The following is a 9,220-nucleotide window of genomic DNA, read 5'->3' on the forward strand; positions in this document are numbered from 1 at the left end:
TTTTTATTTTTGATTTATTTGTTTATTTTGTTGAGACAGTCTCATTCTGTTGCCCAGGCTGGAGTACAGTGGCGTGATCTCGGCTCCCTGCAACCTTTGCCTCCTGGGTTCAAGCGATTCTCTTGCCTCAGCCTCCTGAATAACTGGGATTATAGGCGTGAGCCACCATGCTCAGCTAATTTTTTGAATTTTCAGTAGAGATGGGGTTTCACCATGTTGGCCAGGCTGGTCTTGAACTCCCAACCTCAGGCGATCTGCCCGCCTCGGCCTCCCAAAGTGCTGGGATTACAGTTGTGAGCCACCATGCCCAGCCGATACCCCTCTTGTTAAAAATACCATAACATAATTTTAACTTATCATTTTAACTGTGTTTTTTAAAATAAATGTGCAGTTGATTTGTGGTAAGTATATTCACATTGTTATGAAACAGATCTCCAGAACCTTTTCATCTTGCAAAACTGAAACTCTATCCCCATTAAACAACTACTCCCCATTTTCCCTCCCCAAAGCCCCTGGTAACCACCATTCTACTTTTCTGCTTCTACGAGATTGGGCACTCACGATACCTCATGTAAGTAGGATCATGCAGTATCTGTCTTTTTGTAACTGATTTCTGAAGACTTAGAGCATGTCTTCATGAGTCCTTCCTGTTGTAACATGGAACAAGATTGCCTTCCTTTCTAAGGCTGGATCATACTCCATTGTGCACACACCACATCTGGTTTACCCATTTATCTGTCAGCAGTCACTTGGGTTGCCTCTATTAATACCTTTGGCAATTGTAAGAAATGCAGCTATGTGCATGGGTGTACAAGTATCTCGATGAGCCCCCACTTTCAATTATTTTGGATATGTACCCAGAAGTGGGATTGCTGGATCACATGGTAATTCAAATTTTTAATTGTTTTCAGGAATCACCATTCTGTTTTCCACAGTAGCTACACCATTTTACATTCTCACCAACAGTATATAAGAGTTTCAGTTTCTCCACATCCTCACCAACACTTGTTATTTTCTGGGTGGTTGTTGTGTTATTGTTGTTGTTGTTTTTGGTAGTAGCCATCCTAACAGGTGTGAGGCGATCTCTCATTGTGGTTTTGATTCGCTTTTCCCTAATGATGAGTGATGTCGAGCATCTTTCCACGTTCGTGTTGACCATCCGTACATCTTTGGAGAAATGTCTATTCAAGTTCTTTCCTAATGAGACCACTCTCTTGGATCACAGAAAATGAGACCAGGCAGGCCATAAATAATATCCAGTGGTGTGCAGGAGCCAGCTTATGTATAATGTGAAAATAAACAATTCAAAATCAAAGCTGTTGGAAATTGGAATTATTTTGAGTCTTAAAGGAAGGTGCTTATGGACCTTTAACCCCTCTCGCCTGGGCCGACAGGTGTGAGTCACTCCGCCTGGTCATGAATACACTCCTTTCAACTGGATTCCGATTCTTTAGATCATTTCAGGTTGCCAATAACCTCATCAAAATGAAAAACCGGCGGGCGAGGTTGCTCACGCCTGCAAACTCAGCACCTCAGAGGCTGAGGTGGGCAAATCACTTGAGCTGAGGAGTTAAGACTGGCCTGGGCGATGTGGTGAAACTTCATCTCTACAAAAAATACTAAAAAAAAAAAAAAGCTAGCTGAGGGTGATGGCACATGCCCTTGTTCCCAGCTCCTCAGGAGGCTGAGGTGGGAGGATCACTTGAGCCTGAGTGGTCAGGGCTGGAGTGGGCTGTGATCATACCACTGCACTCCAGGCCGGGCAACAGCATGAGACCTTGTTTCAGGAAAAAAACAAAAAACAAAAAACACGACCAGAACAAAACCCACACTTTTGTGCCTCAAAAGACATTGTCAAGAAAGTAAAAAGATGAGCTGGGTACAGTGGCATGTGCCTATATTCCCAGAGACTTGGGAGGCTGAGGCAGGAGAGATCAGGAGTTCAAGTCCAGCCTGGGCAATGGAGATAGACTCCTTCTCTTAAAAAAAAAAAAAAAGTGAAAAGACAAGAGACCAAAAGAAAAATTTTTGCAAATCATATATCTTATAAGGGTCTGGTATCTAGAATATATAAAGACCTCTTACAACTCAACAACAAAAGACAAACAACCCAATTCAAAATGGGCAAAACACTTTTGAATAGATTATTTTCTCCAAAGAAGATATGCAAATGACCAAGAAGCACTTGAAAAGATACTTGGCATCATTACTCACTAGAGAAATGCAAATCAAAAACAAAATGAGGCATCATTTCACACATTAGGATGACTATCATACGTAAAAAAAAAAAAGGAAATTAACTAGTGTTGGTGGTCAGGTGAGGTGGCTCACACCTATAATCCCAGCACTTTGGGAAGCTGAGGTGGGTGGATCACTTTAGCCCAGGAGTTCAAGACCAGCCTGGGCAACATAGCAAAACCCTGTCTCTACTAAAAATAGAAAAATTAACCAGGTGTGGTGGTGCACACCTGTAATCCCATCTACTCGGGAGGCCGAGGCATGAGAATTGCTTGAACTCAGGAGGTGGAGGTTGCAGTGACCTGAGATTGCACCACTGCTCCCCAGCCTGGGAGACAGAGCAAGACTCTGTCTCCAAAAAATAAAATAAAACAAATGTTGGTTAGAATGTGGAAAAATTAGAACTCTTGTACCTTGCTGATGGGAATGTAAAATGGTTCAGGTACTGAGGAAAACAGTTTGGTGGTTCCTCAAAAAGTTAAACATAGAATTACCATATGACCCAGCAATTCTACTCCTAGATGTATACCCAAAAAGAATGAAAAACATGTACTCAAGCAAATACACGTGCATATATGTTCGTAGCAGCAGTATTTACAATCGCCAAAAGGGGGAAACAGCCCAAATGTCCATCAGTGGATGAACAGATAGGCAAATTGTGGCACATACACAATGGAATACTATACAGCTATAAGAAGAAATGAGCCAGGCACAGGGGTGCATGCCTGTAGTCCCAGCTCCCCAGGAGGCTGAGGTGGGAGGATCACTTGAGTCCCAGAGTTCAAGTCTAGCCTTGGCAACATAGGGAGATCCTGTCTCTAAAAAGAAAAAAAAAAAAAACAGAAGTACTGATACGTGCTACATGAGCTTCAAAAACATGCTGAGTGAAAGAAGCCAGACAGAAAAAGGTTGTATATTGTACGATTCCATTTATGTGAAAAATACAGAATAGGTAAATCCATAGAGAATGCAGATTGATGGTCTGGGAAGAGGCTCCTATGTTGTTGAACCTGCCCAGTTGTGGGTGTGCAGCCCAACTCTGACCTGAGTAAATTCCCAGAAGTCTTTCCTGTATTTTGAATTTGTAGTAACAGCTGTGGGCATTCTAGCAGCAGTTTGATGATCATATATGATACCGCAAACAGGACAAAAAAATGCAGATTGGTGGTTGCCAGGGACTGGAGGCAGGGGTAATGAGAAGTGACAGCTAATAGGCACCTTTTCCTTTTGGGGTGAAGAAATAGATGAAGTTATTCATTAATTGTGCAACCCTGTGAATATACTAAATGCTGCCAAATTGTTCACTTTCAAATGGTTAATTTCATGTTATGTACATTTCACCTCAATAAAAAAAAGAAATCAATACTAACCTGGGTAACACAGCAAGACTCTGTCTCAAAAAAAATTTTTTTTAAAGACAACTGTTTTGCTGGGACATCATTTATCTACAACTTACAGAACTGTAAGCTCAAATGCAGTGCAAGGGCAGGGCCCTGCTGAATCGGGAATAATATGCTTTAAGCAATGCAGTTTTCCATGAAAGCGCACACTTTTCTCCATGGTTTGAACCCTGCCATGGTGAAAATGAGACAGGAATAATACAGGGTGATCGCAGGAGAATAGAAAATTCCAGGCAGCAGTTTTGCATGACTAGCAAAAGGAAACCATTGAAATAGCTGCAGAAGTAGGGGCCCTGAAAAACAGGATGTGGGCCAAGCTGGCTAAAGCCAACTGGAACCAATATAGCGCTGGATTTGACGTAGGTTTCATGTAGGACCTCATTATACGCTCATTAACATACTAAACCCTGCCAGGTTTGGTGGCTCACGCCTGTAATCCCAGCACTTTGGGAGGCTGAGGCGGGCGGATCACCTGAGGTCAGGAGTTCAAGACCAGCCTGGCCAACGTGGTGAAACCCCATCTTTACTAATAACACAAAAAAATTAGCAGGACATGGTGGTGCATGCCTGTAATCCCAGCTACTCGGGAGGCTGAGGCAGGAGAATCGCTTGAACCCAGGAGGTGGAGGTTGCAGTGAGTTGAGATCGCACCATTGCACTCCAGCCTGGGTAACAAGAGTGAAACTCCATCTCAAAACAAACAAACAAAAACATACTAAACCCACATCCACCAGTGCCATGACAGTTCCTGGGACATCCATATTTGGCATAAAACCAGGTAACACCACAATTTTGAGAAACTCTCACCTTTTTCCAGGAATCTTCATAAATATCCCACCCCTTGGTTAAAGAAACCCAGAAAGGTGGCAGCTCCAAAGCCCGCTGGATGCAACTCTCTTGCGTAGGCCCGAACTCTCCTTTCTTGAGTGTGTACCTTTTGCTTTGCAATAAACCTCTGTACTTTCACTATTTTCTGACTTGTCCTTGAATTCCTTCTAGCAAAGGGGTCAAGAGCCTAGACACCACCTGGGGTTAAGGTCCCACTGGCGTTTGGGGACCTCCCCTAGTCCACTGGCATCAGAAACATTACACAAATCAGCTCACACTATAAATCAGCACCCGGCCCACCATCCCAGCCTGTTGAACATTTTCCAGCACATCACGGACTCTGGTACTACATCGGGCACCAGGTCCAGATAACACATCTTGCATCTCACCTGGGATCTTGAGGAACATGCTATAGAAGCCAGCAGCCCTATGGGGGCAGCCACACCACGTGAGCATCGGCCACACCCTTGGCGACCCTGGAACCAGACCATCCTCCAGCCCCTGTTGGTCTGGAAACCTGCAACGGCCCCATCACTTGGGAACTGGTTAGAAAAATGCAAAATCCACTTGATTCCAGATCTGCTGAATCAGAACCTGCATTTTGGCCACATCCCTGGTGTTTCAAGCTCACATTTAAGTTCAAGAAGCTCTGCTCTGGGCTTTTCCTGAATGCGGCACACCAGTGATTCCTCCTGGCCCCAAGGCCTCTGTGCCCAACCAGGGCTGACTTACCCCTGGCCTTGCACAGCACCCCCAAGGCTCTCCTTGGTGTTGATGTGGGCACTGGCTGACTGCCGACAGCACTCCGTGCCTGCTCTCTGACTCTGTCCCGTGTCTGCTTTTCCTCCTGGGATAACGTGGTGCTGGTGTTGATGAAAATAGTCAAACTGTAAAATATTTTTAGAGATTTATTCTGAGCCAAATACGAGTGACCACGACCTGTGACACAGCCCTCGGGGGTCCTGAGAACATGTGCCCAAGGGGGTCAGGGTACAGCTTGCTTTTCTACATTTTAGGGAGGCATGAGACATCAATCAAATACATTTAAGAAATACATTGTTTTGGTCCAGAAAGGCGGGACAGTTCGAAGGTAGGGGAGGGTTCTTCCAGGCTCTAGTAAATTTAAACACTTTCTGGTTGACAGTTGAATTTGTCTAAAGAGCTGGGATTAAACAGAAAGGAATGTCTGTAAGATAAGAGGTTGTGTAGACCAAAGTTTTATCATGCAGATGAAGCTTTTAGCTAGCAGGTTTCAGAGAGAATAAGTTGCAAAATGTTTCTTACCGTCTTTAAAGTCTGTGTTGTTCATGCTGGAGAGATTTGATGAGATATGTTTGAACCCCACTTCCACTATGGCCTGAAACAATCTCTCAGGTTAAGTTTTAAGAGCCCGGGCTGAGAGAAGTTCATTCAGATGGTTGTGCAGGCGGGCGGGGGTGGGGGGAACTTAGAATTTTATTTTTGGTTTACACTGGAGTGACAGTGGTGCAGTACGGGGCAGGTTTGTTCCCCTCCAGGCGAAGACAAGTGCTGGCTGCAGAGAGGTTTTATCTGCTGGTATTTGAGAAGCTTTCCCTGATGCAACAGGCCCAGGCAAGTTCAGGGTTCTGCTTTCTGCCAGGGAGAAAAGCTAAAGGGAGGGAGGGTCTGATCCCATCTCTGGCATCATGGTCCTAAGAAATTGCTGGAAATGCTTTCCTCATTAACAGGTACTGCCCAACAAGAATAAATCTTCCCTCCCAGGTCTCCTATTGACTGCTGAGGGTGGGCCTGGGTTCCTGGGAACAAAGGAGGGGTGAGGTGGGACGGGGAGTTCAATCTTCATGATCACTTGGGTAATGCAAGAAAGGCTAACTAGCAGGGATAATGACAGCTGGGCTTTCTCTAGGGCTCTTTCTCCAGCTTAGTCATTGCCTGAAGTGTAATTGCCCGGATGGGTTCTTCCTACCGGCTACACTGACAAAGTCAATTGACTGAAACCATGGCATTGCAGTAAAGAAAGAGTTTAATTGCTGCGAGGCCAGCCACGCCCTAAGGGAGAGGGAGTTACCACTCAAATTAATCTCCCTGAAAGCCAGGGATTTTCTTTTCTTTTTTTTTTTTTTTTTTTGAGTTGAAGTCTCACTTTGTTGCCCAGGCTGGAGTGCAGTGGCACAATCTCAGCTCACTACAACCTCTGCCTCCCAGGTTCAAGTGATTCTCCTGCCTCAGCCTCCTGAGTAGCTAGGATTACAGGCATGTACCACCATGCCTGGCTAATTTTTGTATTTTTTTAGTAGAGATCGGGTTTCACCAAGTTGGTCAGGTTGGTCTTGAACTCCTGACCTCAAGCAATCCACACACCTTGACCTCCCAAAGTACTGGGATTATAGGCATAAGCCACTGCGCCTGGCCAAGGTTAGGGATTTTCAAAGATAGTTTGGTGGGCAGCAGACTAGGGAATGGGTGCTATTGATTGGTTGGGGAATGCCATCATAAGGGTATGGAAAATGGTACTGGTGCTTGATGGAGCAGGAGCATCACCATCTTGAACAAACACCACCATCCTAAGTTCCACTTAATTAAAAAACCCCTAAATCCAGCCCCAAAACACCTAATGGCTAATGTCAGCCTAACCAGAAACATTCCAACCCTAAGATAAATCCCTCTCTGACCAGAAACATGCCAACCCCAAGGTCACCTCCCCTGTGACCATAGACATTCCAACCCTGCAATAAACTTTCCCTCACATAGAAACATTCTGAACCTATGATAAGTCCCCTTTTTCAAAACCCTTAAATATTCTTAGTCTGTAAGAGAGAAGAACTCTCTGACCTAACTTGTCCAGAAGCCCCTCTCAGGTTTGTTTTCTCTAAAATAAGCCTGTCCTTAACTGTCAAGCCACATTTTGTGTTTCTTTCTTCTTTCTTTAAGTCTTACATTTGGTGCCACAACCCAGGATGGGTGCTGGCAGCAGCGGCTCTCTTGCAACCCAGGAGGCAGTGGGCAGCAGCAGCCCTCATCCTGAGCTAACTCCTGGATCCTGAGAGCCTCTGGAAACCCACCCTGTATTTTCTCTTACTTCACTTTTCAAGCGATTTGTGTAAGGAGGACAACTAATCTGAAGGAGATTGCAAGGCTCGGGCCAGAGCTACTCTCTGATGGGCTCTCAAAACCCTCGGGTATCAGGAATCCACCTCCAGCTGCCCACAACAGGTATTTCACTCTCTAGCCCTTGTTCCCTCTTCCTTCCTCTTCTCTCTCTCTTCCTCATGTGGCTCCAGTCCAGGAGGCCCTCTGCCAATTCCAACTAGAACATCCAACATTGGACACTCATCCAGCCAACTGGGAAAATCTGCCTTCCCCTGGCTTTCTTGCAGTACCTGGGAAAGTCAGGTCTGCCGTCCTGATCCTCAGAGGGCCAATGGGACTAAGCTAGAGGAAATCCTGGGGATGCCCAGTTTCTTCTCAGCTTAACTGTCCTCTTTAGAAAGAGGATACTGGGTTTCTGTCTTTTGTCTGGGGATGCCTAGAACAAAAACAGACACACTCAGTTTCCTCTTACCAGCCCACATGGCTGCCAAAAAATCCCACATTCCTAGATCCTCCCCACTGGGCTGTCTCCTTTGGAACCTCACCAAACCTGGCTTACAGGGGAACCTAAAGCCAAAGCATTTAGTTTTTTATTGCAACACAGCCTGGCCCTAATACAAATGAAATAATGACAGTTGATGGCCTGAAAATAGCACCTTTGACTTTCAAATTCTCAGGGACCTTAACAACTTTATAACCAAGAATAGCAAATGGCAAGAGAGTCCCTATATTTGGGCTTTCTTCTATCTTAGATCCCAACCCTCCTTATGCCAAGCTTGCACCCCTCATGAAATACCTCTTCTTAATGAAAATCCTCCCTGAGTCTTTCCTTCCTCTGGAATTCCTTCCTCTGAAACCCCTTTTGACCCTGCAGATAAACCCCCGCCCCGTATTCACAACCCTCTGCATCCGCTCCTCACCCACCCGAACCCTCCACCCAGCTGGCCCCTCCTGCTCCCAAGCCTTTAACGCCAAACCCCCTCCCTCCTCCTTCTCTACCTATTACCTGTTTGAAAACTACTTCAGCCCCTTGGGTGGCTGCAGTTTGCCAGCCACCCCAGGTGGTGGCTCAGCATCTGGCCAACTGCCGCTCTCCCCCGCATTCTTCACCTGTTACCCACTCAAAAACTACTTCAGCCAGGTGCGGTGGCTCATGCCTGTAATCCCAGCACTTTGGGAGGTCAAGGTGGGCGGATCATGAGGTCAGGAGATTGAGACCATCCTGGCTAACACAGTAAAACCCCGTCTCTACTAAAAATACAAAAAAATTAGCCGGGCATGGTGGCATATACCTGTAGTCCCAGCTACTCGGGAGACTGAGGCAGGAGAATTGCTTGAACCCAGGAGGCAGAGGTTGCAGTGAGCCAAGATGGCGTCAACTGTACTCCAGCCTGGGTGATAGAGCGAGACTCCGTCTCAAAAACGACAACAACAACAAAAACTACTTCAGCCAGTCAAGTCACCCCTGCCATTCTTCCTCTCTGGAAAGTGGTTGGGATTAAAGGCATCGCTTTCGTTCATGTCTTTTTCTCTATCTCTGATTTGTCACAAATCAAACAGCATCTGGGATCTTTCTCTGAACATTCCTCTCATTATCGCAAGAAATTCCTGCCCATAATTCAATCCTTTAATTTAACTTGGCATGACATTTATATAATTCTAACCTGCACCCTCACTTCTAA

General features: G+C 45.5%; 1 long non-coding RNA gene and 1 other non-coding gene across 3 annotated transcripts; one reads left to right on the forward strand and one right to left on the reverse strand.

Moving 5' to 3' along the window:
• Window positions 1–3,022: 3,022 nt before the first annotated feature.
• LOC110742810 lies at window positions 3,023–8,750 on the reverse strand. 2 transcript variants are annotated; one of them, XR_002520921.2, is made up of 3 exons: window positions 8,545–8,750; window positions 5,199–5,353; window positions 3,023–3,462 (listed from the first exon to the last, which is right to left on the reverse strand). It is a non-coding gene; the product is annotated as an uncharacterized LOC110742810 (long non-coding RNA). The 2 variants fall into 2 exon arrangements; XR_002520919.2 differs by having other exon boundaries at window positions 4,856–5,353.
• Window positions 3,216–3,385, forward strand: LOC116272346. The gene has a single exon (XR_004181049.1).
• Window positions 8,751–9,220: the final 470 nt, after the last annotated feature.

The sequence above is a fragment of the Papio anubis genome, chromosome 1 (assembly GCF_008728515.1).
Source record: "Papio anubis isolate 15944 chromosome 1, Panubis1.0, whole genome shotgun sequence".
In the NCBI taxonomy this organism is placed as follows: Eukaryota; Metazoa; Chordata; class Mammalia; order Primates; family Cercopithecidae; genus Papio; species Papio anubis.